The sequence below is a fragment of the Phocoena phocoena genome, chromosome 4, assembly GCF_963924675.1.
Source record: "Phocoena phocoena chromosome 4, mPhoPho1.1, whole genome shotgun sequence".
Lineage (NCBI taxonomy): Eukaryota > Metazoa > Chordata > Mammalia > Artiodactyla > Phocoenidae > Phocoena > Phocoena phocoena.
This window is the reverse complement of record NC_089222.1, coordinates 145,918,161-145,944,640: the sequence shown is the minus strand read 5'-3', so window position 1 is coordinate 145,944,640 and position 26,480 is coordinate 145,918,161.

Here is a 26,480-nt window from a genome sequence, read left to right as displayed (position 1 = left end):
CCCATAACACGAGTCCAGTCATGAGAAAAACATCAGACAAGTCCCCATAGACGGACGTTCTATAAATTCTCTGACCCACTCTCCTCAGAACTGTCAAGATCATCAAAAACAAGGAATATCTAAGAAAGTGTCACAGCCAAAAACAGCGTAAAGAGACAAGGCAATTCAATGCATTCTAGGACAGAAAAAAGACGTTAGGGAAAAACTGAGGACATCCGAATATAGAATGGACTTTAGTTTGGTGATAATGTATCAATCTTGGCTCCTTAATTGTAACCAGTGTACCACACTGACATAGGTGTTAATAATGGGAAACTAAGCGTGGGGTGGGTGGAAATCTGTGCTGTCTTTTTTTTTTTTTAACATTTCTGCAAATCTAAAATTGTTCTAAAGCCTTTTTTCAAAAAGCTATTATCAACAAAATACAAGGGCAGATCATCTGAGAAAATATTTGCAGTATATACTTCAGAAAACAATATGTAAAGAACTTTTACATGATAAAATAAGATGCTGGCAACATGTGACTAAGATGTGTGCAAGCTCCGTGACAACCAGAGGTACTGCCAGAATCCTCGTCAGTAGCCGGTGAGACAGGTGGGGTTTAAGGTGCCCTGTCGTGGAAGCCTGGCCCGGCCTGGGGCTGCCACCCTCACAGGACATGGTCTGAGAAAGCCGTCGGTCCAGAAGCACCAGAATTCACGTACTGAACATCTTCCCACGTTCTTAAATACCCTCTCCAAAACCCTTCTAATGGCATCAGACGAACCCCTCATATTTCACCAACCCCCCCATAATTTGGCCACTTCGGTTAATGATGATATTTTTACTTTTATTACTTTGAGAAACAGCAACACCTGTAAATTGTGACTTGCCGATAGGCAAGTATAGGTCACTCAGTGAGTGCAAAGTTCCGATCGCAGCAATGTGGACCGCTGGACGCCAACTTGCCTTACGATGCTACTGGCTGCACACAGCCCCCCTGCCCGGCGTTGGTCCGGGACCACGGCTCCCACACTGAGGCCTGGGACTACCAGGTGGGACCCGGGGCCCTGCTGCAGAGCGAGCTCCATGGTCGGATGGGGCGGTGCTGGTGGGGAAGGTCTGCTCCCACCTGCTCCCCTGCCAGGAGGGGAGGGGCCCAAATGCCCATGAGCACTGCCCCCGGGACAGGCTGGGCCCGGGAGTGATGCCCACGGCAGGCTCAGCTGTGGGCCAGCCTGGTGAGGGGAGACCGTGCCTGGCCACAGGCCAGTTGGTCCTCGAGCCCACTGGGGACAGGGAAGGCTGGCCGCCATCCTCGGCAAAGGTCTCATGCCTGCCTCCCAGCCAGAGGCCCGGTGCCAGGTTCGTGTGGCCCCTTCTCCACCCTTCACTGGCTCTAAGACACGCCCCTAGCCTAAAGGCCTGTGGGCGGCAGGAGGGGGTGCAGGTGCAGCCCTCTGCTCCTGCCCAGCCCTGGGCGCTGCCCACTCAGGACAGTCTTTCTGTAACAGGCATCTGACTTCAGGTTCACGCTGCCAGTGAGTTTCCCGGGAGGCACAGGCCGAAGGGTGAGGTGGTGTATCATCAACGTGCCTTTCTGTGCAGTGGCCTCACCGCCCATTGCCTTGCACTGAGGGCGCTGTCCCTCGAGTCACAGGGTCCCCCTTCCAGTGGCCTGAAGCCCCTTCTCCTGCTGACGTCAGCCCAAGCGCCCTGGACGGGAAGCCTAAGGTCACCGAGTGGGCCAGACGTATGCGGCCCAGGCTGGCCTCCACCCACTCCCCTCCCGAGTCCACACTTGCCCTTCAGGTGAAGTCTGTGCACAAGCCCTACGGTCCCGCCAGTTCACAGGTGTGTTGGACCAGACATCCTATCCTTCACACCTGACTAGCCCGGTGGGCTAAGGAGCTCTGGGAGGGTAGCGGTCACAGCAGCCCTGGACACCCCCACGTCCCCTAAAGGGCCATTCCCTGCACTCCCGACTGCATCCTCACAGCTCACCCGCCCTCCCTGGAGAGGCCAGATACCTGGAGCACGAGAGGACGACGGCCATAGGCAGGCGGGGAGGCTGCAGGTGGAGGTGAGGACGGGCAGCCGCTCCCGCCCTCCGTTAACATCCCACGTTTGCAGACCCTCAGCCCTGCTCTGAATCCAGTCTTGACGCGCTTACGCAGGTGTCTCCAAGGAGGCCGGGAGGATGATGGTCAACAGAACCTCCTGAACTCAACCGGGGTGGAAAAAGCGCTTCCCATCTGGGTATTCTAGAAGTCTCAGTCTCTCCTTCACTGGAAGGCAGCCCCAGAGATGAAAGGGTGTGACCTGATCCAGCAAAATTACCAGCCACTAGGAGGCAGCAGAGCTCCACTGGCCAAATCCCAGTACTTCAAAGAAAACAGTTCTCTGAGGGATTCACAAAAACAGACCAAACCTGCCCCCGTGGGTTTCGGTTAGAAGCCATGCCCACTACAAGGGCAGAGTTGATTGGATGCTAAAGACTGCAAGGCCCTCAAAACCGAAAGCGTCTCTCACCTACTATTCCAGAAACATGGGCCAAACCTACTCTAACTCCCGGCTACGGGGCCTCCCCAAGCACCCTGACAACAGCAGTGTCCTCTTCTGACCACCGGCCCCTGGGTGTAGGGGGAGGCATGATCCACACACACCTTCTCCAGGGGCAGGTAGCTCAGTGGGACGGGGTGGGGGGAACCCCTTCCCGCAGGATTAAATCTCTGGGAGATCCCACAGCTTTTCACTCCTTTCAGAAAACAAAGTCCCTGGTCACTGTGAGTTTCACCTGAGTTAACATGAACACTCGGCCATACCCCCAACTCCCCGCCCCCCTAGAAACAGTGCTGGACAGGACCAAACGCCCACCTCAAGGAGGCTGCGTTTGAGTGGACAAGACAGATGACAGGCGAGACAAAGATAGGCCACGTAGGGCACTGGGCAGTGACCAGTGCTAAGCACGGCCAGGAGGGCGCAGGACAGGCTGGGGGTGGGCCTCACAAAGGGGCAGGGAAGGCCCACTGTGGTGACTTTTGAATAAGGACCTCAAACACGGCAGGGAGCAGAGCACCCAGCCCACCGGGCACGTGCAAAGGCCCTGGGGTGCGGGTGGGAGTGAAGAGGGCAAGGGCAGCACGAGCTCGGTGACGGGCCTTCCAGGTCATCCCAGGACTCCAACTGGTGCGAGAACCGATTCCACCATTGCGCAGCCTGTCCCGAGGAGGGGTGAGGATGTTGGAAGTGTTTTAGATTGGGAGCCTGGACTAAAGCTGTCACGCCCAGATCCCCAGTCGAGAACAGCCGGTCACCTGGTTAATGGGTGGTTCTGCGGTTCTTCCCAGCAGGACAGTGTCCAAGCCCGTCTTCCTGCTGCATACTCCCAGCAGGTGGAGGCCATGCCTGATGCTTCTTGGTCCAGCAGCCTCGGCCAGCATGTGGGAGCCTCTCAGGACCCAGTGCCCAGCCAGGACACTCATCGGGAAGGTCTCACCCTCAGCTTCAAGAGCACTCCCTCCGCACTCAGCCACAGTGCCGTAAATTATTTTAACAGGGGTGGATAGGCCCCCAGAGTGTGCAGCTCCACAGGGAGCCAAGCACACAGACCCCCGGGCAGCCCTGCTACCCCATGCAGCTCCTGATGCATCAGGGAGAAGCTGAAGGTCAGCGCAGGATCCCATGTTCCCAGGTCATCAGGGCCGGACCTCAAGTCCACACCGGTTACATTGGCCTTCCTCACTTGAGATTTGTCCCTCTTTTTTCAACCATGCTTTCCAGCTGCTGACTTCTGTGCACAGCTGTCCAAGGTAGAGTTCAAACACAGCTCGCTGGGCAGCAGCTCTGCCCACCTGGAGGCTGTGCTGACCCAGTGCTCTAAGGGTCCCACTTCCTGGCTCCCGGCTCACTCCACTCTGGGGGTCGGCCTGATCACCACGCGGCCCCCCAGACCACAGGCTCATCTTCAATCCTCACAGTCCCAGGTCCCCTGCATGGTCCCCTGTGCCCGCCCCAGGAGGTGACCATACACACGTCTCCAGCGCTCCCAGGCACACCTGGTCACACAAGTCTCTTTGAGATGGCAGGTGGTTTTCAAGCTTCTCTGAGTCACAGAAACCTTTCTCCAGACACAGCTTTCTGCAAACGCTCTGTGTGTGAGTCAGTTTGAATGTGCCAGGTGCAGACACCCCTGTACTTCCTGGAACATTCCAGAAAGCATCAAAGGGAGAGGAGGAAGTGAGGCCCCGACACCCCAGGCCGGGGTCACAGTCCCAGCACCAACCTTCACTATCTGAGGCCCCAGGAGAAGCACTGCCGTGTCTGGAAAAGGTGTGGTTCCACCCAGAGTCCTCCAGGGAGGCCTGTGGGGAGGAGCCTATGAGGCAAGGACGAGAACGTGCTCTGAAAGGGGCACGTGCAGTACCAACATCGGTGCTCCTGTTACCATGTTCCAGCTCATTTCTACATAAATTCAACAAGGAAAGAAAACATATCTTAATTACCATGCAAACTGCTTACCGTCAGTCTTTCTTGCTACCATTACTAACATTCTAATAAACTGCCCTTTTCAAAATGCTTTTGTGAAAATGTTTTCCGCAAAGATGCAGGCAAAACACGCTGGGCCCAGCCAGAGCCTGGGGCACTAGAAGGGCGCAGCAGCCCACCTTCACTCCTCAGCCACGGGCCTTGGTGAACACAGGACAGGAGGCCTGCTCTCTGTCCTGCAGGCTGACTGCTCGCTGTGTCAGCAAGCGGGGTAGCAGGGCTGGACCACAAGGCAAAGAGATGTGGCCGCCCCACCATCACACCTCTGCCCCATTGCTGTCCAGCTCCTTGCTCAGCCTGCAGACACTGCCACTTAAAAAGAATCTGTACAAAGAGATACACTCAAAAATGTTAGAGATGAATCAAAATGAAATTCTAAAAAAAATGGTGAAGTAATACAAAGGAGGTAGGATGAGTAAACAGAAAAACAAAAACCAGAGAGAGGGACTTCGCTGGTGGTCCAGTGGGTAAGACTCTGCACTCCCAATGCAGGGGGCCAGGGTTCAATCCCTGGTCGGGGAACTAGATCCTGCATGCATACTGCAACTAAGACTCCACATGCCGCAACTAAGAAGTCCACATGCCACAACGAAATTAAGACCAGGCACAGCCAAAATAAATAAATAAATAAATATTAAAAAAAAAAACAACAGAGAGAACAAACACAAAACAAACAATAAAATGACAGCCTTCAGCCCTAACATGGCAATAATTATTACATTATGATATAAATGGTCTAAATACCCAATTAAAAGACAGGGATTGGCAGAATGTATTAATGAAAAAAATGACCCAACTATATGCTGTCCAAGCAAATATTATTTTGTAAAAATCAGGAATGATTACATTAACACCAGACACAGCAGACTTCAGAGCAAGGCCAACAATCGGGGACAAAGAAGGTCATTACATGATGATAAAAAGTCTCTCCATCAAAAAGTGAGCAATCCTAAATATGCATGCATCAGACAACAAAGCCACAAAACTCATGAAGTAAAAACTGGTAGAACTAAGGGGAAAATAGACAGATCCACGGTTACATGTGGAGACTTTAAGACCCCCTCTCTCAACAGCTGGTAGAACAACTAGACAGAAAACCACCAACAATATAGAAGAACCCAACACCAGCCCCTAGATGAGGTGGTTGACATTTGTAGAACTGTCTACTCAACAACAGCAGGACACATATTCTTTCCAAGCACCCAGGGAACAATCACCTAGACAGACCATATCCTGGGCCATAAAACTAATCTCAACAAATTGAAAAGAATTCAAATTACATAGTGCATTTATTCTCTGATTATAATTAAATCAAACGAGAGATCAATAACAGAAAGATAACAGAAATGTCTCTAAACACTTGGAAATTAACACACTTCTGAATAATCCATGGACAAAGAGGAAACCTCAAGTGAAATTTAAAATATACAATGAACTGAATGAAAAATAAAATACAGGGCTTCCCTAGTGGTGCAGTGGTTGGGAGTCCGCCTGCCGATGCAGGGGACAAGGGTTCATGCCCCGGTCCGGGAAGATCCCACATGCCGCGGAGTGGCTGGGCCCGTGAGCCATGGTCGCTGAGCCTGCGCGTCCGGAGCCTGTGCTCCGCAACGGGAGAGGCCCCAGCAGTGAGAGGCCCGCGTACCGCAAAAAAAAAAAAAAAAAAAAAGAAAAAAAGAAAATACAACATGCCAAAATGTGTGGAACACAGCTAAAGTAGTACCGAGAAGGAAATTTCAGGACTAAATGCTTAAATTAGAAAAGACAAATGGTTTCTACGTTAAGAAGCTAGAAGTAATGTAAACTAAGGCCAAAGTAGGTGGAATGTAGGTGTGGCAGCAGAATAACCCCTGCGCCCACCCCAAAGATGCCCACATCTGAGTCCCTGAAACTGTGAATGTGACCTCTTGTGGCAAAGGTATTCTGCAGATGGGATTAAGGTTACAGGCCTTGAAACAGGGAGACTTCCCTGGATGGTCCAGGTGGATGCAATACAGCCACAGAGTTCTTTAAAGTGGGGAGCCTCTCTGACTGCATTAGAGAGAAAAGTGATGAGGGAGGAAGGGTCAGAGAGAGCTGCAGTGTGGCAGGTGGGAGGGAAGGGAGGGAGGCTTCAGAAACTGGAAAAAGCAAGGAAATGCATTCTCCCCGAGACTCCAGAAAGGAGCACAGGTCTGCCACACCTGATGTTAGCTCAGTGAGACCTGTGCTGGAATTCTGTGCTACAGAACTAATTCTAAGATAAAAAATTTGTGTTGTTTTACATCATTAAGTTTGTGGTAATATTTTAAGGCAGCCATAGGAAATGAATACAGTGGGAAATAATAAATATGAATGGAAATTAATGAAAACATAGATAAACAAGAACAATGAAATAAAGTTAGTAACCTTCAAACTGGAAAACGCTTAAAGAGAAAAGGAGAAAACAAACAAGAGATATGAAGATAAGCCACCACTACAGATCCTACAGATGTCAAAATGATAATGTGGGATTATGACGATGAACTACTTCAATCCAACATATATACCAACTTAGATGAACTGGACAATCTCAAAAACCACAACTTCCAAAACTGACACAAACTAAGAAGGGAATTTGAATACCCCTGTAAATATTGAAAAAGTTGAATTTGTTGTCAAATACCTTCCCACCAAGAAGACTCTAAACACTGGGAAATTCTGCCAAATGTGTAGAGAAGTGATAACACCAACCTCACACAAACTGCTTCAGAAAAATAGAGGAAGAGGAAGTAATTCCAACGGCATCATACAAAGCAAGCATAACTCTGAGTTTAAAATCTGACAAAGATGTGAGCAAACTGAAAATGGCAACACCAATATCTCTAATGACCATAGATGCAAGCTCCTCACAAAAATATTAGCAAGAAAAATTCAAGAATCATGAAGAACTAGGATTTACACCAGGAATGCAAAATTAGTTTGCAAAATATTTGCAAAATCTGTCAATATAATTCACCACCTTAAAAGGATCTAGCAGAAAGTTAAAATTTCAATAGATGTAGGAAAAATCATTTGACAAAATTCAACACCATGCATGACAAAACCCCTCAACAAACACATCTCTTTGTTACACGACAACTCTTGCTTTCCAATGGCATCAACCTGATTGCTGACTTGCTTGATCCTTCAAGACACAAGTTGTGGCATTTAGGATGGGGCCATGATGCAGTCACTGGTGTTGACCTAGCCTCAGGCAGGAACCCGTGGTAAGAGCTGGGTGACAAGCAGAAGCCCACGATCCTTGGGGAAGGTAGAAGCTGGAGGTGAGCCCCACACTCATCCTGCTTGTCCCTGAGGGTGTTTTCCAAGTGGGGTGCAGAGATTGTAGATAGGGACTAAGAAGGAGCACCCAAAACCTGTGTGAAATCCCCCTTGGGTCTTTGGTGAATCCTGTGTCTGCATAAAATGAGACTCCGGGCAAGGGTGGGGTGGTCAAAACTAACTGGGAAGTGGGGGTCACACTGACAGCTCAGCAGGAGCCAGTGTGGGGCCCTGGAGTGAAGGGACCCCAGTGAGAAGACCAAGCTTTCCGCAGCAGTTGCACGTAGGTGATGGGGACTCTGGCAAAATGGAAATAGACCTGCCCTAACAAAGCCGAAACTCGAGTCTTGAGAGGAACAAGGGGACCACTGACCACTTCATTCCTTGCCGGAACAAAGGGGGAACACGTGGGAGCCCTGAAGCACTTCATCCGTGATGCTCAGCACACAGAGGAGAATTCCCAGACTCACAGTGAGCCACGAGACAACCAACAGGGTCTGGGCATGATCCAAACATTCATGTTGGCCAAGACCTCAAAATAGCTGTGATGATTATATGATAGAAAATAGAGGAAAAGGTAGACAAAAGGGACATGGAGTATCTCAACAAAGAATGAAAAGTTAAAGAAAAAACTGCATTCTAAAATTGAAAATTACAAAATATGAAAGAAAAAAAATCACTGCGTGCAGCTACCAGGAGACTGAACACAGTAGAATCCGGGGCAGTGGACCTGAAAAGCAGTCAACAGAAAAGGCCCAAAATGAAGGGCAGAGAGGAAAAAAGAAAAAGGTTAGCAAAAAGAACAAAAAACAAACGGAAAATCCAGAAAAGAGCATAGGAGGGAGATACATTGAAAGGGTTTACCCAAATATATGTAACAGTTTAAAAATAACAGTAATAACGTTGTTACTAAAAATTAATCTATGGAACTATTTTTTTTTCCCCTTAGAGAATATTCCACTTGGAATATAGAGTTAAAACTGCCATGTAGGGCTTCCCTGGTGGCACAGTGGTTGAGAGTCCGCCTGCCAATGCAGGGGACGCGGCTTCGTGCCCTGGTCCGGGAGGATCCCGCGTGCCGCAGGGCGGCTGGGCCTGTGGGCCATGGCCGCTGAGCCTGTGCGTCCGGAGCCTGTGCTCCGCAGCGGGAGAGGCTACAACAGTGAGAGGCCCACGTATTGAAAAAAAAAGCAAAACTGCCATGTTATGAAGTTACTTGAAGTAATTTTTTCCTATTTGGTTGTATCACCAACTTGACATACATTTATATATTTAAACTAATTAATTTCCATATAATTTCAATATTTAGGAGTGGCTTCCTCATACTTTCTTGATTTAGATGTTTATTGATTATCCAAAAACCTTTACATGATGCCATTGTCAAAATTATATAATAAGATTTTCATTCACAAAAATCTTCCCATTTCTGTCCACTTTGGGTCCCTCCCTTTCAATATAAGTAACCAAAACAACTGGTTTGGTAAATGCTTCCATTGTTTGTTGTTAAACATATAAATGAATACATTACATACATACACATCTGTATACGCACATATCTGCCTTCCAGGGTAGAATACTATGAACAAGTCTGCACCCTGCTTTTCTTTTTACTTAATGTATTCTGGAGATGACCGTAAACTGCAATACAGAAACACCCTTCATTCCATTTCTATAGTGGCAGAGTACTCCACTGTATAAGTAAACCACAATGGACTCAACCCATAGGTGAGCATACGGATCATTTCCCATCTTCTGCTATTAACACAGTGCTAAAATGAATACCCATGTGTATGCCTATTTCCTATACCTATTGGTCATGCCTATTTTTGTCAGTGATGCTCTGGGATAGAGTCCTAGAAATAGGACCATGGGATCAAAGAGTAAACGCAAATGAAACTTTTCTAGACATTGACAAGTTCCCCTCCATAAGTACTATAATAGTCAGCTTGGGTGGCTGCAACACAATACCACAGACTGGGCAGCTTAAACAACAGAAATTTATCTTCTTGCAGTCCTGGAGGCTGGGGGTCTGAGAGATCAAGATCTGGGCAGGGTTGGTTTCCCCTGAGGCCTTTCTCCTTGGCGTGTAGGTGGCTGCCTTCTCCGTGTCCTCCCACGATCATTTCTCTTGTGCATACACGTGTCTGCATCCTAATTTCCTCTTCTTATAAGGATGCCAGTCACGTTGGGCTAGGGCCCACCCTAATTACCTCATTTTAACTTAATTACTTCACCGAAGACTCCCATCTCCAAATGTGGTCACATTCCAAGGTACTGAGGGCTAGGGCTCCGACACCTGAGTCTGGAGGGCACGATTCAGCCTTGTGCTGCAGCACTGCTCTACCCCCAGCAATGCGTGTGCCTGTTTCCTCACACAATTCAAGAACTCTAACCTTTATCTGAGGTCTGTCTGCCTCAAATGTCATGTGGTTGTTTCCATTTCCCACATCAATCTGAGAACCTCTGTTCTGAAATAGAACAGTTTAATTGCTGCTTATTTTGAAGTTGGAGAGTTTAATAATTTCCATTTATTATCAGTAGTTAAATAATTAATCCTACCTGTCAACTCTCTCTTATGGTTTTTTTCTGTTTCCTTATTCAGTGTTGTTGGCTTATATGAAATATATTTTCACTTACATTTGGGTATAAAAATACTGAGCTAGGTCTTAGACATTTTGCTTGTTATCTTCTTCAGTAGCTTAGAAGATATTCATCCTCTTTCCTTCTATCCCTTATTTTAAGTAGGATCTAAAATCGAAACAGAATCATTTCCCCCCATCATCGAGAATCAGGGAAAAAAGAAAACTATATCATGTTTGTGCCACCGTACCAGCTAGCATTGCCCTAACTAAGCCCATGAGTCCGAATACTTTAATTACTGTAGTGGCTACTTTGTGACTAAAAGTGACCAGAGCACTTGTTTATCTGAGAGCCAGAAAGACCTTGGGCCTGAGGTCATCCCGGGAAGCTGGTCCCTCTGGAAAGGGTGCACCGTTGTTCCCAAACTTCCCACAAGTCCCACTCAGTGGCGCACCTCAGTGAAGGGCCTTATGTGACACCACATGCCCCAGACTTAAATCAGCTTGCCCAAGGCTCAGGGGCACCGAGCCCGGGTCTTGGCAGCATGGGGCCGTCTTGTGGGAAGGGGGCAGAGAGTAAGTTCCATGAGCACCTGTCCCTGGATCCTGTGGACCATCTTGCGTGTGACTCATGGGAAGATTATGCTCTAGGGAAAGACACACCAAGGTGCTGGGGAGGGAGGATGGGCCCAGGCTCTGGGCACGGGGCCCTGTCCCTCTAGGGCCGCAGAGCCCTCCCTGCCCCCACTGCCACTCCCACTGCCCTCGTGGTAACTGGATGCACGTGTGGTCAGCGGCGGGGCCAGCTCCCGGGAGGGACGCGAGGCTGTAAAACGTGCAGCTGCTTGGGCTCTAAACAAGGCTGGCTCTGGTCCGTAAGGGGCGGGGGTACGGAGCGGTCAGCAGGGACCCGGGTGGTTCTGGGTCGAGAGTGGGGAGCAAACTGAGGCACAAAAGTACCTTGCACCTCGCTCCACATGCCCGGCCATCATGACAGCCCTGACCGGCCCAAGCAGGGTCACGGGGAGAGGCGGGGACCCCGGCAGAGAGGAAAGGAGCAGAGGGTGAGAGAGATGAGGAGAGCCCAGAGGGAGACAGACAGACTGACGGTTGGAGGAGGGAGACAGAGGCTGAGGGCAAGTGAAAATGAACCCGAGGGCCAAAGAGGCAGAAGCCCCGAGGTGATGCGGGGCCTGCAGCCCAGGGTCCCTGACAGGCGCCCCTGTGCCGTGCTGCCTGGGCCCACAGGACACCGGAAACAATGTTCAGGCCTGCCGCAGGGATACGGCTGCTGTCACAGGGCAGCGGGGCAGGCGGGGAGGGCTCTCTGAAGACTCGGGTCGGCGCTCACCTGGCCCAGCTCAGACATCCCTGCACAGAGCGGCCCGGGGGCGCCGGCATCGCTCGCTAAACGCCCCCTAACTTCTAAGGGGAAATGAGGTCGGCTCCCCCGTCCCTCCTGGGAAACCATGTGACCCTCAGGGTGACCAGGTCCACACGTGTGTGCTGGCCGTGGGGAGAGAAGGGCCCATTCAGAGCCGCACTCTCCGTCAATGGCGGATGGAAGGGACGTGGTGCCTTGTAACCTCCAGGCCTGTCCTGCAGAGGAAACCGAGAAATGCTCCAAAAGCGGGCAGCCGAGTCTGCCAGCCCTGGCCAAGACCAGCTTCTGGTCTTGCTCGGTGGGGCACCTTCCCTGCTCCTGAGGGCCCACCCCTGGGCACCACGGTGACCCTATCAGACTGGACCTCCCCACCAAGGAAGGGAAGAGCTCAGGGAGGAGGGTCCACCCAGCTCAGCGATCCCCACACCACCAGGCCTGGGCTAAGCGGGGCCCTCGGGGAGCTCCTGGTGACATCCCTCAACCCACGGCCACAGAAAGTCCACATCTGGGTCGAGGGACAGAGCACCGCGGGCCCTGAGGAGACTCTGCGCCCAACCCGGGCTTGGGACCAGGCCTGGTGGAGCTCTGGGACCCTCAGCCCCGGAGCGGTGAGTGGGCATGAGTCCCGTCAGGACGCCCTCTGGGGAAGGGGCAGGCTTGACGCAAGGCTCCCTTCATAAGAGGCTCGGGGGATCTAGTTTGAAAAAAGTTTTAATTTCTCACTACGAAGTATTTCAAACCCAGAGAAACTAAAAACTATGAGACAGCAGTGCACTGGATATTGAGAATTAACAAATGCAAACACTGCACTCTATTTGCTTCGGCTTATTTTCAAATGAATGGAACACACAAAAGGCCACTCTTCCAGCCTCCTGGCCTCTGCACTGTGCCCAGCAGAGGCCCTGCCGTCGCGCTCCCGCCAGGCTGCACACAGCGCCCCAACAAGACCTCCCGTCGCATCTCGCGTTCAGAAAATGGGCACCAAGGGCACCATCCGCACCGCCCCTCTGCCACTTACACTCAGGGCTGTGCCATCAGGGTGGCCCTGCTGGTGCCCGCAGATCAACGCTTAACTGTGCCCACGGTGTATTTACACATCCGGCCTCATCTGACCGGCACCTCCCAGCATCTGACAGGGAGCTGCTCATGTGTCTCCTGGGCGTGTGGGCCTGCTCTTCCTCGAGTGCACCCCGAGGAGCGGGGCCGCTGCTCCCTGGACACTGCCCTGCTGCTCTCCCAGGTGGGAGCTGGGTCTGGCGCCCGGGCAGCGTCCGGGCACCCTTCAGCACACTTGTCAAGCTTCCCCGAGTCCGGCTCCGTTTGCCTGGGAAGGCAGGCCCCTTAGACACCGGCTGACACTTCGTCCCGGAGGCTCTGGAGGCTTCCTATCTTTCCTCGTTCTCTGCCTCCCTGATCTGTGGCCTTCTCTGCCGTCTGCATGCAGGCCGAGGCATGAGGAGGGGCCTGGAGCACACCGAGGGCCCTGGGCTCGTGGTGGATGTGGGGAGGCGGGGTGAGGCGAGGGGGCAGGGCTGGCGGCTCCCAGCACTCAGGACAGGAGCCAGGTCCGGGGTGTGGCTCTCCAGGTGCCCAGGACGCGAGGGGGGACATCTGGCGGTCGGGGACGCATCTCGGGAGGGGGGAGCCCACACGCACGTCTTGCGAGTGGAGAACCCAGGACAGTGGGCAGAAGAAGCGTGCTCACGGACACATGGACGAGGAGAGCCCACGGGGTCCAGGAAAGGAGCGTCTGGAGGCCGTGCGGGCGGGGTGGTCACAGCCCAGGGCCGAGAGGTTTTCAGAAAGGAGCACCAGAACAGTCAATAACTCACTGCTGTTAGAACCCGGCAGGTCGGGTGTGTGCTGCATCCGGCAGCTTTGGGGCAGGAGGAGGTGGAGGTCTGGCCGAACAGGAAAAGGACGGGCTGCAATTCAATGTTACTCCAAAGATTCAGGCCATGCGGTTAGTAAATTAAACATAACGAGGAGCCATAGATACTCAAAAGGGAAGGGCGTTAAAATTATCATTTGTGATAATGTAATTCTCTACCTAACACATCCCAGCTTATGAGACCCAATAGGACGTAGTTTACTAAGATGACAGATTATAAACTAAAGATGCAAAAATAAGTATCTCGCCTATACATCAGTAATACTTACAAAAGAAGCCAAGGATAACCTGAATAAGGGCCACGCAACACACTGAGGAGACCACGGGGTCTGGCGAGGCCTGGGTGTGGGCAGAGCCTGCCATGCCCCCACTTGGAAGGACCTCCCTCCCAGCCTGAAGGTGTGACTGAAATGGGAGGCCACAGAAACCATGACAGAAGGACTGCCATGTTCCTCGGGAAGCACAGAGCTGAGGAATAAGGCGGGTCATAAGTTGGCCTTTTGGCAGAGGGACAAATTCTGAGATGCTGTGGATCACAGCACTCTGTGGGGGGAGGGGAGCGTGGACCATAAGTGCCTGGGATGAAGGCGGCATCTCTCATCAGTAGGGATTTGGGTTAACTGTAAGTGGCCCTGAGACTCAACACAGCCCAGCACGATGCCACCCCTGCTGGTCGGTGCAGCTTTCTCTACCACTGGAGAGCAAACCCCATAACTTAGGGCTGAACACAGCGCCTACTTATCAGCTCACGGCCAGGGTGGGCAGAGGCCCAGACATGGGATGGCTGGTCCTCATTCACACAGGACTCAGCCACTGCTGTGGTCTCCCTGGGAGCCAGGCTCTTCCAGGCGGAGGTTGTCTCTGTGGCCACCGGCCGGGCCCTCTTGGCTCCCAGAGGCCATCTGCATCTCCTGGTCTCTCCCACTGGAATCCCCCTCACCTCCTGTCTCTGTCTTCTTCCACCTCCCACGTCCAGACCCAGACAGAAGGGCTCCTGAGATTAGGTCAGGGCACCTCCCTCTGAGTCACTCAAAGTCAGGTGACTAGAAACCTGAATGACATCCACAAAATCTCTTTGCCAGGCAACGCGACACAGTCACGGGACAACGTCCCCCGTGTCGCCCACTCTCAAGGGGGGAATTCAGCAAGGCCTCTAGGCCGGGGTGTAAGCCTACAAATCTGCCCACCACACCTTGTCCTGGGCTGACTTCTGGTATGTTCCCCAGCGGGAGGTCCTGGAGGGAGGTCCAGGCGGCCGCCAGGGCGACGGAGGAGGAGGGGCGGGGGCAGAGAGTACCGTGCAGCGAGGCGGCTCTGCGGGTGCACTTGGCGCCCATGCAGCCGCATCGGCTCCTCCAACCCCCAGGGACACTCTCTGGGGCCTGGTGACTCCCGGCTAGTGACACGGCTCCTGGGGGCCTGCTCTGCAGAGGACCCTGAGTTCGACCCCCAGGCTAATGCCCAGACTCGGCTGCTCTCAGCCTCTGTTCCTCGTTCTAAATACAAACGAGAAAATACCCACCTTTCAGTGACATGAAAAGCACTCTGTAATTTGCAAAGTGTTATACAAATGAGGAACTTTAAGCCTGATTTTGCCAGGATAATTCTAGAGTAAGAATAGGAGATAAGAGAAAGGAACAGAGGAAGGTGAGGAATGCGTTTACTGTATTGTTTCTGAAAGCGTCCGGGTCCAAAGAATAATTGAGCCAGGGCTCAATTATTTGCTGGGGCTGGGGAGAGAGGAAGGTCTGTGCTCTGGGGAGAACACGTCTGACCATCCCCGTGTGCGCGAGGCCAGGAGCCTGCGGGTGGGCTGGGGGCGGGGAGTGGAGAGGTGGGCCTTGTGGCTGGGCCGTCTCCTCCAGCGGCAGACAGCAGGGAGGCGGGCAGCACTGTCTCCAAGGCCCCAGCTTAGCTGCAGCCGCCTCTGCGCACCCTTCTCCATGCTGCTGCCCTGGAGGCCCTGAGCGGCCCTAAGACTCAGAGGGACAGTCGGCACCCCAAGACGACCGGCCAGCTCCGTCGGCGTCACGAACAGACACGGGAGGGATGTGCACCATAGTTACAAATGTGACTAGTTTGTAAACGTGATTACTTTGAACTCCGGCAGGCGACGGGCACAGCGGTGTGGGTGCTTCGCTGTTTCCCGGCTAGGCTGCCTCACCTCGTCGGACTGCACGAGCCTAACATGTGCTAGCGCAGCCCAGCAGTGGCTGCAGCGACGTCCTGAAAGCCGCACTGCCCAGGGCGGAGAACGAGCAAGAAGCTCACGACAGGTCACCAGCCGCGTGGAAAGGGCGCTTCCAGGGCGGGAGACAAAGCGACAGCGAGCGGCCTGACACCCGGCATGGAGCCCGTGTGGAGAGGGGCACGCACAGCGGGGGCACAGACGTGGCGGGGGGGGGCGGGGGGTCGTCTGTGATCCCTCTGCCCTCTGCCCAGGCACCTCCTTTTCCACCGAGAGGCTGCCGCAGCCCGTGGGGAGGGGCGGCCGGCCTGGGGCCACACGCGGCTGACATCACCTGGGTACCGCTCTCCTCGGGCAGCGCTCAGATCCGGGTGGTCGTGCTGGAGACCAGCGGTGGGGAACGCAGGGCCGCTGTGGGCAGAGACCTCCCAGGGTCAGGCGAGGGGGCGTGGTGACGAGAACCGGCTGGGCCCGGACCTTGGATTCCAAAGGACGCCAGGGCCAGACAGGCTCGAGTGCGGGAGGGTGGGTGGCAGGCCGAGGGCGGGGCCGCGCGGGGGGATCCGAGGTGCCGCGAGGGCGAGGCACCCGGCCCTGGGCACGGGGCAGAGGCCTGGGGGGCCCAGGGCAACGGAGCGGAGAGTGAGGGCGGGGCGGTCAGGCCTGGCTGTGGGGGTGACGCTGAGGGGCCTCGAGGTCACCAAGGAGCCCGCATCTCAAGATGAGCCTCTTGGGCACGAAACGGGCACAAGCGTGCCTGGTGAGCCACCGCACCGCCCTCGGCCGGCTGGAGTCCCAGCTCCCTGGAGACTGCCACAAGAAGAGGCATCACCTCCCCAGCACGGGGCTCACGCGGCCCCAGGGTTCAGAGCCCCGGGCAGCTCCAGGGTCCTGCTCTCCACGGCCACGAGGCGGGGCCACCGTGGGGGACGGGGTGGGGACGTGCTCGGCTCGGGTGTGAGTGGAAAGCCCCGGGCGAGAAGCGCCCGAGCACCTACCCCCGCCCCAGCCCCCGCCCGGCTTCCCCACCACGAGGCCCGGCCGGCAGTGCTGCACGCCGCGAGTCCAGAGACCCACTCCGGGCGCAGCCCGAGTAGGTAGAGAACCAGCCGCGCACACCTTCAGCGGCTCGCGCTTGGTGACCAGTAACCTCGGGACAGTGGGAGGCGCCCACCGGGCCGAGGGAGGAGCTCTCGCCAGCCGCCCTCTGGGCCTCCTGGGCCCCGAAACCCCACGTCACTTCAGGAGGGCGCTTTTCCTCTTCTCATTAGATTTTTGAATTATATTCTGAGGCATTGATTTTGTTTTAATTAAAATTGCAGTTTGAGAAAAGTGTCGAGACGCTGAAACGGCAGCCCCTGCATCGGCCCAGAGCCCGGCGCCCCCCTCGGCTCACCTGGGACCCCACCTGCTGCCCCTTGGCCTCCCCGCTCCCGAGTCTCCCAGGAGATCTGTACAGAGGAGAAGGGCCACCGTGTTTTCCACTGAAGAATTCGTTTTACTTACCTGCTTGACAACTTTTTATTGGGATGTAATGTGGAACCTTGAGAAAAGTTGCCTGAACATTACAACACACTTCTGCAGGTCCCTTAACTGCCCCCCATCGCTCACAGTCAGGCCTGCTTGGTTGTACAGGTATTTGTTCCCCATCAATCCACACCGGCTGAGAGTGACTACAAGACAGCACTTGCCTGGACCCCAAATACTTTAGAGCATATTTTCTAAAACCAAGGGCATCTGGGGAGGCAGAGTACAAAACCAGTTATCAAAACCGGAGCACTTAACGGCGACACAAGGCCTTTACCCAGCTTCCGGACCCCCCCAGCAGCTCCCACCAGACACACTCTAACTGCAGCAAGTCCTCATACTAAACCTTCATAAAAGTAACAGAAGAGGGCATTCTAGAGCTGTGAAATTAGCAATGCTCTTATAAACAATACCTCCCTTCTTAAAAGTTCAGCAAAACAAATTTCGTGTGATGTTAAATATCATACAAAGTTTTTTTTAAGACAAAAGAAAACAGGAAACAAAATAACAACCCTACTGACAATAAACACACACCATAAAGCCATGCTGACAAAAATAGAAAAACTATAATATCTTTAAGTTGATCAAAAGACAGTAAGATAATGATGCAAGAGATGAAAAACTATAAATCAGAATGAGAAAAACTCAAAATTTAGGTCATAGAATTCAGGAAAGAATCAAGAATAAAAGAAAAAATATTTCAAAATCAGGATGAAATTAGAAGACACACGAGATTGAATAAACACAACAGAGGAAAATAGAAGAAAGAGAACATTTTTAAAAGTCAAAAACAAAATAAAGCAATGAGAAGAATTCGAGAAGAGTGATACACAGAGAAGGAAACCAAGAACGCCAGACAGACAGGAACAGAGCAGAGAGAGGACAAGGCACAACCGGGCACCTCTCCAAACCACAGCTCCTCAAAACGCCTCTTAAATCAAAGAGGTACTTACAGCTAGAGAGGTACTTAAAACTGAATGCATTGCTGGATTTGACCCGCTAACATTTTATTTAGGGTTTGCGCATCTGTCTCAGAAGGCAGAGTTACCTATAGATGACTGTAGGATTACTTGTGTGACTTTTATATCACAACATTGCTGATCTTATCAAATGATTCAGGGAACTTCTGACATTTCTGTTCTCTAAAACAATTGCACACCTTAAGAATTATGTTTCCTTTTGGATGAGTGAGAACGTGCTGTGGAGTAGGACCTCACTGGCACCTCAGCGAGTGCAGACTCTGAGCACCATTCCAGTCATTCCCATAGCTATCCAGACTTTCTACATCATACGTGGCAACGTTTTCACGTTTTGCCGTATTCATCTCTACCTTTATCTTCATTAAGTTTTCCTACTTTGTCTTGAATTATTTTGTAATTCTTCCTCTAACATTTAGAGTCATAGGGTTGTTTCATTTATTTTAAGTGTTTCCAGCATTCCAACATTTTCTCCTGGGAAGAGTTTTGACAGCATCCTTCACGTTTTGACGTGCAGTATTATCTCATTTTCATTACTTTTTATTCAGTTTATGCTTTTATTTAAAAGCATTCCCAAATCTCTAGATATGTAATGGAGTCTGGGTTACTTCTGATTATCATTTTGTGGTTAATTTCCATTTTTACTGTACTTAATGATTTCCGCTGTTGAAAAATTAGATTTCCTTTAAAGTAAAATACATGGTAAATATATCTGTGAATGGTCCTGGTGTGTTTGCAAAATAGAAAGGAAGAAAGTAGGGAAGGAAGGGAGGGAGGAAGGGAGGGAGAAAGGAAAGTAGGAAAGTATATCCTGCGTTTGGAACACAACTTGTCAAGAATGCGATTCAAATTCTTCATAACCATATGAATTTTTTTGTCTTCTTGATTTTTCAATTAAAGTTTCCCATTATGGTACTGGATTTGTCCATTTTCTATTCTTAGAAGTTCTTCCTCCATAAATTTTACAGCTATGTAATTATATACATAAAAGTTCATGAGTATCATATCTTCTTAGAGGATTATAACTTATCAAAATGAAGTATCTTTGACCCATTTAATGCTTTTTATCTTTTTCTTGAAAATAATGTTGCTTTGCCTGCTTCCCAGTGATTACCATTTGCCTAGTACTCCTCCCATTAATTCTGTTTCTGTGTCAATTTTAAGACAACCTGAGTTTTGCCTTTCAATAGAGAAATTTCACATACATTTGAACTAATGCCACATGACGTCTTGCTTTACACATTTACTTTGATTTCTAATTTCTTCCTTCTTCTCTACCTTTCTTTTTTTTTTTTTTTGGTGACTTAATCAGGTTTTCGTTGTTCCAGAGTTTTTCCTCCACGAGACTGGAAGCTGCACAATCTCTCCCTGTGACTGGTGGCTCCTGGTACATTGTGAGCGTGCTTAAATGCACACTCATACACTATAGGCTTGAATACTGTCTACGTATTCCCCCAGAAAGAGAGCTGATGTTTAATGATCTTTCACTCTTCTCCTTCTCATCACTATATAAATACATATACATAAGATTTTTCGGTTTGTAGGACAGAAACAAGATGGTGGAGTAGAAGGACGTGAGCTCACCTCTTCTTACGAAAACACCAAAATCACAACTAACCGCTGAACAAACCATCGACAAAAAATAACGCTGGAACCTACCAAGATTTTTTCAACTCTCATTTTAATCTGCATACCAACAGGCACCGACAGTTATTTAGAGTAGCTACGTGCTGCCCTGGATTCTTTCCCACCATTATCAGTGGAACCAAATGCTAATCTCTTTTGTGGATGGCTATCTCTCTTCATTTTCTCAGAGTCTTAGGGGTGAGGCTGGAGACCTCTGAGTCCTTGACTGTCTGAAACACCCTTCCTTTGCCCTTCGACTTGAATCCTGGCTGTGTCTCAAATTCCAGGTTTGGAATCCTTCCTCCCCAAGTACTTTGAAGATATCGATCCAATTAATTCTAAAGTATACATTTGTCATAGAGAATTTTGATGCCAACTGAGAGCCAGACCCTTGCGCCTCCTGCCAGCCACTTTGGGGGTTTCTCTTTGGCCCTGTCCCGAAATTCTGTCCCACTGTATTCAGGCCCTTGTGGTTTCTCACCATCCCCTCAACCCCCAACCACCCCCCCTCAACACTTTACCCCCAACACGCTCTGAGCCCTGAGAGGCTTCTTCCAGGATGTGTCTCATCATCCTCCCTCAGCCTTCTCTGCTCTCTGCTCTTCAGACTCCTATCCACAGAGAAGAGAGCCTCTCAGAGTCCTCACGGTCTCACCCTTTTCTCTCACACTCTCCACCTCTCAGTGGCTGAGGCCCGCATTCTGCAACAGCTCTGGTCCTTTAGGTTTGCATTCTGGAATAAATCCTCGGTTCATTTGTCCAGTCACTAATTCCTTCTTCACTTCTGTCTGTTCTGCAATTTAAACCATCCTGATTATTCCGTGTTGATAACTTGGCTTTCCAAAATTTTTGTTTGTTTCTTTTGAAGGAGCTGTTTCTTTTATGAATATTCTTGTCTTCGTGCCGTAAGTCTTCGCTTAACATATGTTCTTCTGTTGCATTTGGGCTTCTCCTGCTGTTTGGTCCTCCTCAAATGCATGGCAGCTCTTGGCTATGCCCACAGTTCTGCTTTTGAGAGGCCTGACTCACCTGCCATGGATACCGGTTCTGGGCCGAGTGTCTGAGTCCTCGTACTTACCTGCAACAGGCTCTGCACGAGTCTCCTGTGATGTTTTCATCCACAGCATTATCTGCTTCTATCTCTTAATAATTAACCAAAAGTCTGAGCCTCTGACTCAGCTACCCCTGTTTCAGCAAGGATTCTACTGTTGCTGCTGCCTTAAAGTTTCTGTCTTCGGGGGGACTCTGGTATAGGTGACAGCAGATGGATGTTCTCAAGTAACCGTCCTGTTCCAATCTGCAAGAGACTGATTTGTGTTCCGCTTCTCCTGTCTTTTTACCGTATTTAGGGTTTCTTTCATAGCCGGTTGATAAAAGGTCTAGAAACACCCTTCTTAAGTTCTGGTTGATAGATTACTCTCAACGGCCGCTGCCTGGGGCCCGTGTGTGGCCTCCACCTCTTCCCAGCCTGGCCCCGGGAAGGCCCCGCAGAGGCACAGGTCAAGTGCGCCCGGGGAAGACTTGCCTGAGGCCCCAGCGCAGAGAGGGGAAGACAGCGGGACTCACAGGTAGCAGAGAGCGTGGCAGAGGGCAGGCCCTGCCCCGGCAGTGATGGCCCGAGGACAGGATCTGGAGCAGACCTCTGGAAACAGGGGCAGCTTTGCTTCAGGAGCAGAAGCTAACCATGCAGCCACTCTGGATTTATGTAAGACATACCCTGCAATTTCCCTGTTGTCTGTAATTACCCTGTGTCACCACGTAACACTTGCCCTAGTTAAATGATTGGCAGTTACCATGGAAACCAAGTACTGTTCTCTAACTTGAAAAGGTGGTTGTATTTTTTAAATTTTTCTAACATATTCTACTTTGATAGAGATTAATTTACAGCTGCCACCAATGTGGAGAGAAAGTCAGCTGTGGCCACCAGCCATGTCTGTTGTCCCAGCCCCTCCCACCAGGAAGGTCCGCCCGGCCCTTTCCCCGTCCCGCCGTGGAGTCGCCATCCGTGGGCTCTGCCCATGCCACGCCTCTCCCCGGGCAGCCGCTTCGGCTCCCACGGCAGACCACACGCAGGCTGGGGCTCCTGCCATCCCGCTGCCCTCCCCTGGCCCAGCCGGGCCCCCAGTCTTCCAGGCATGCCTGCACAATCCTCATGAACCGGAAGACGTTCAACCGTAAGTTGACCCACAAGAGATTGCCTTTTCCTGAATGCCACAAACGGGTGAACACTGGCCGTTCATGAGGACGACACGCATCTCACCCCGATTTCTCCATCTTCTTACCTCCCGGTTCCCCCCTCTGCTTCCTGGGACAGACCTGCCGGCCCAGCATGTCCATCGCTGCCAGACGCCACCCTCGTGGCTGGACAGTCCCTCTGTCCACCTCCTGCCTGCACAGGACCAGGCCCCCGTTTCTGCTCATCGACAACTCCCCCGCATCCCCCTCTCTTCCCACTGCAGCAACTCGGTAAAGCCCTGTCCTTGCTGCCCCAGCTCTTCCCCTCTCTGCTCCTCCATGGGCGCCCACTTTCGCTCTTGTCCCCTCCAGGCCACCCGCTGGAAGCCCAGTTCTCCCTCCCCACCAACAGCAGGGATGGAGTCTGCCCGGCTCCGAAGACTTGCCCGGGACCCCCCTGCTGGTTCCTGGGGTCCACGCCAGACCTCTCTCCTCCCGCAGACGCCCCTTTGGTGGCGCCAGTGTTTCCTGCATGGCATCCGCACGAGCCCACACCCCCAGTGCATTCTCTCTCCGAGGCTCCGGTGCCATCTGTCCAGCTGTGTGCTTGACAGGTGCACGAATGTCAGCATCTCACCTGCACGCGTCCAGAGGCCAATCACTCCCGAACCGACGCGAGCACTGGAGACACTCTGTCCTCGCTGCCCCTCAGCCCTAGTCCTTGCCGCTGTCCCTGCCCCTCAGGTCACTTCCACTCTCTCAGGGGTTCACACTGGCTCCACCTTCAAAACACAGCCCGAGTCTGGCCAGCCCTCGCCACCCCCTCACACCACTCTCACCTGGGTGCAGGTAAAGCCTCCTCATTGGTCTCTGATTCCAGCCAGGGTCCCCTGAGCGTCTATTCTCTGCCCAGAGCCAGAGGTGCATTCTTCAAGAAGCGAATTCCTCTCAGGCGCCCCCTCCACCCAGAGTGTAAGCTCCTAGCAGGCGCCAGCACCCAGCCCCACCCCGCTCACGGCTCTGGCCAGGCTGCCCCGGGCTGCTCTCCAGCCTCCTCACCTACGACCCTCGCACTGGCCGTTCCCTCTGCCCGGAGTGCTCTTCTCCATCTGTGACTCACTCCCTCACCCTTACTTAAACGTCACCTTCTCAGTGAGGCCGCTCCCAACTGAGTGCACGCACACGCACGCACACATGCACACGCACTCGCGCGCTCCTGCTCTCCCCTTTCCTTTGTCCACGGAGCGCATCACCTTCGCATTTCTTAGGCGTGCGGGCTACCTTTGACGCCGTCTCTGGGGACAGAGCCCGTCAGTGTTTGCTGTCGGATCCGACCCTGCCCAGAACCAGACCTGGCGCAGAGCGCGGGTTTGATCTGTCTGCCCAGTGAGGCTGTTGCCTCTGGGATAACAACCCTACCTTCCAGCCTCATTTAAAATTATTCCTAAGATCAGCTCTGCTTCTGAAGCATCTCATCACCTTCACTCTGTTTCTAACCTTTGAGACCCGCATGTGGCCAGTGACAGGGTGGACATTCTGTGTGGATGAGGAGGGACGGCACCACACACTCCCGACCGCGTCACTGCAAGAATCCAACGTTCCTTCTCAGTTCACTATAAACCACCCTGTTAAAGGAAACGAACACACAAGAAGCAGGTCTGAGAGGGTGCGAACACCAGCGGGGGAGCCCGCCCCCGTCAGGGGCTCTCCACGTGCTCCGTGGCCGAGCGAGGTTAATGGGAGTCAGGGTGCAACTCGGGGTTAAGAATCTCCGAAGGAGTGGTCGAGCACAGGGGTAACCAAACGTGAGGACCAGGCCCCGAGCCGGGTGGGAGAGGGGAGGGTCAGGATCCAGGCTGAGGGGGGGCAACCAACAGGCACTGGGGTGGGGCGCAGGCAGGGCACAAGTGACAGAGCAGCCAGGAGGGGCCGGGCAGGCAGGTCACCAGCGGGGTAGACGAGAGTACCTGGGAGCGTCTCCTCCTCCCGGCCCGTGGTCGCCTGTCCTGCCAGCCCACCTGCTTCCCCCGCGGGTGAGGACACTGTCCATCTACCAAAAAGCAAGGGGAAAGCGTCATGTTACCCGCTGAGCTCGGCACGGCCCGAGGTCCCGCTCGGCCCCGGTTCCTGCTCATACTCTCAGTTTGGAGGCTCACGGGACACCTTTATACTTGAAATTTGTTTTGCATCTATTCTCAATCGTTATAACAGAAATACGTTTTAAAAAATCTGGTGCCACGTTTAAAGAGTCAGAGATGCCCGGGGTGCTGTGGGCCCCAGCCAAGCACCACTGCTCCTCTAATGGAGCAAAGCAGCTGAGGAGGGCCTGCCCCGGACTCCTGGTACCCACACCCCGGAGGCTCCTCAGTGGGCTTGAGCCGCAGCGAAACTCTTCCCAAATTTCAGATGAACCTCAAGATCTAGCCATCACCCTAATCATACCTAACGAATTGTGTTCCAGAAACACAGGCTGGCTGATGAAAACATGCAAAATCTTTAAAAGGAAGAGACACTAACACTTCTTCAGCACTTTGTTACTTCTAAGCACTTTCACGTCTATTCACTTAACACACACTCTTCGCGGGATTAGGAAGCAGGTGTCACCGTCACCGCTTCATAGAGGAGGAAGCAGGTTCAGAGAAGGAAAGCACACGGCAGGGTTGCGGGGCTGGCGATTCCCAGTGACCTGGCGGAATCCCTCCTGGCCTGCTGGCTGCTCGGGTACACGTGCGCTCGTGGGGAGAGGGCGGTTATTCCTCCCGAGAGCACGGCATGTGTAGGCCTCACTGCTCTCTACAGCACTTGAAGTGACCGTACTCTGTGTCCCTTCTATGTAGGAGCAGTAATGGTGCCAGAGCATTCTTCCCCCCGCTGCGTTCTCCAGAGCGATGGGTGAGTTACTTCATGTTTCACGTTTCGATTATTAAATAGTATTAACGTACCATGAGTTTGACACGAACTTGGCAATGCATATAGATTCCTTTTATTCCTAATGACTATTACAACTTTTCTGGGTCTTGGGTGGTTTTCATAACCGTTCAAAACCATAGATATTGGAATGTAAAGAGTAAAAAGTTAAACAATGAAAAGACTCCCGTAGTATTTCTGAGCTCACAGGCACCATTAACATCTGCTGGTGGGTCCATCCAGACACATTCTGTGCACGTGGAAGGAAAATGCATGTCTTGTTCTGCACCTGGCGTGTTATTCTTTACCATCAGTACATCTTAGATTGTTTTTTTTTGAATCAACACATTCAGAGGCACCTCGGCACGAGCCTAGGAATACTGCACACTTTTGATTTCAGAGAAGTTAACCCAGATCGTCTCCATACAGGCCTCTGCGGGTTATATCCCCGTCAGATTCCGGGGTGCTCTTTCTCCAGCCACTGGATTCACCCTCAAACACTTTGATCTTTGACAAACTGCAAGATGAAAAATATTACCACACCAGTTTAATTGTTTGACACTTTAAAAATGTAACCACCGTGAGTGAGGCTGAGCTCTTTTTTAAGTTGTTTACTGAATATCTGTACTTCGGGTGTGGTGGGGAAAGCCCTGCTCAGGGCCTCTGTCCATTACGAGGATTAGTGCTGACCCACCAAGGATGGCTCAGGAGTGACCACATCTACACCCTCCCCCACTGCCCGGTGTGAGCCCTCATCTGGCTAGCTTTGGTGCTTTTGCTGATAACTCTGGATGACGATCTTAAATCCCTATGCATCGATTAGTTGGCCTGAAGAGCGTGAAGCGTGCGGCTCGCGCCTCTCCGTCCCCTCTGCGAGCCCCACCCCCGGCTCCCTCCTTGTCACTACTGTGAATACTGCTGCTGCCGCCTCGTGAAGGTCTGCCATTCGAGAATCCCATCCTCGACGTATCCCTGTGCACCGTGCTTGTGGGTCCCCCCCATCCTTCCTGTGCCCCTTCACCCCTGAGTCCATTGCGCTGTCCAGAGTCCAGCGCCATCTTCAAGGAGCCCTTCAGCGAGGGTGCGTGAGCATCACTTTTCCCTAGGTCCTCACATGTCTGAAAATGTATTATTGAGAAAATTCTTTCTTTCCTAAAGATTCTGTATACCTTGCTACACTTTTACCTAGCATGCAACCTGCCGTGGAAACACCTGGGGCCAGCCTGATCACTCTCCCTTATAAACGCTGTACACATAAATAGCAAGATGGGTGAAAACTGAGAAAAGCACTTCATAAAACAAGAGGTCCAAATGGCCAATAAGCACATGAAAAGGTACTCAGTCTCACAGTAATCAAAGATATGCAAATTAAAATCAAAAATAGATATAAGTACGCACCCAGTACACTGCCTAAAAT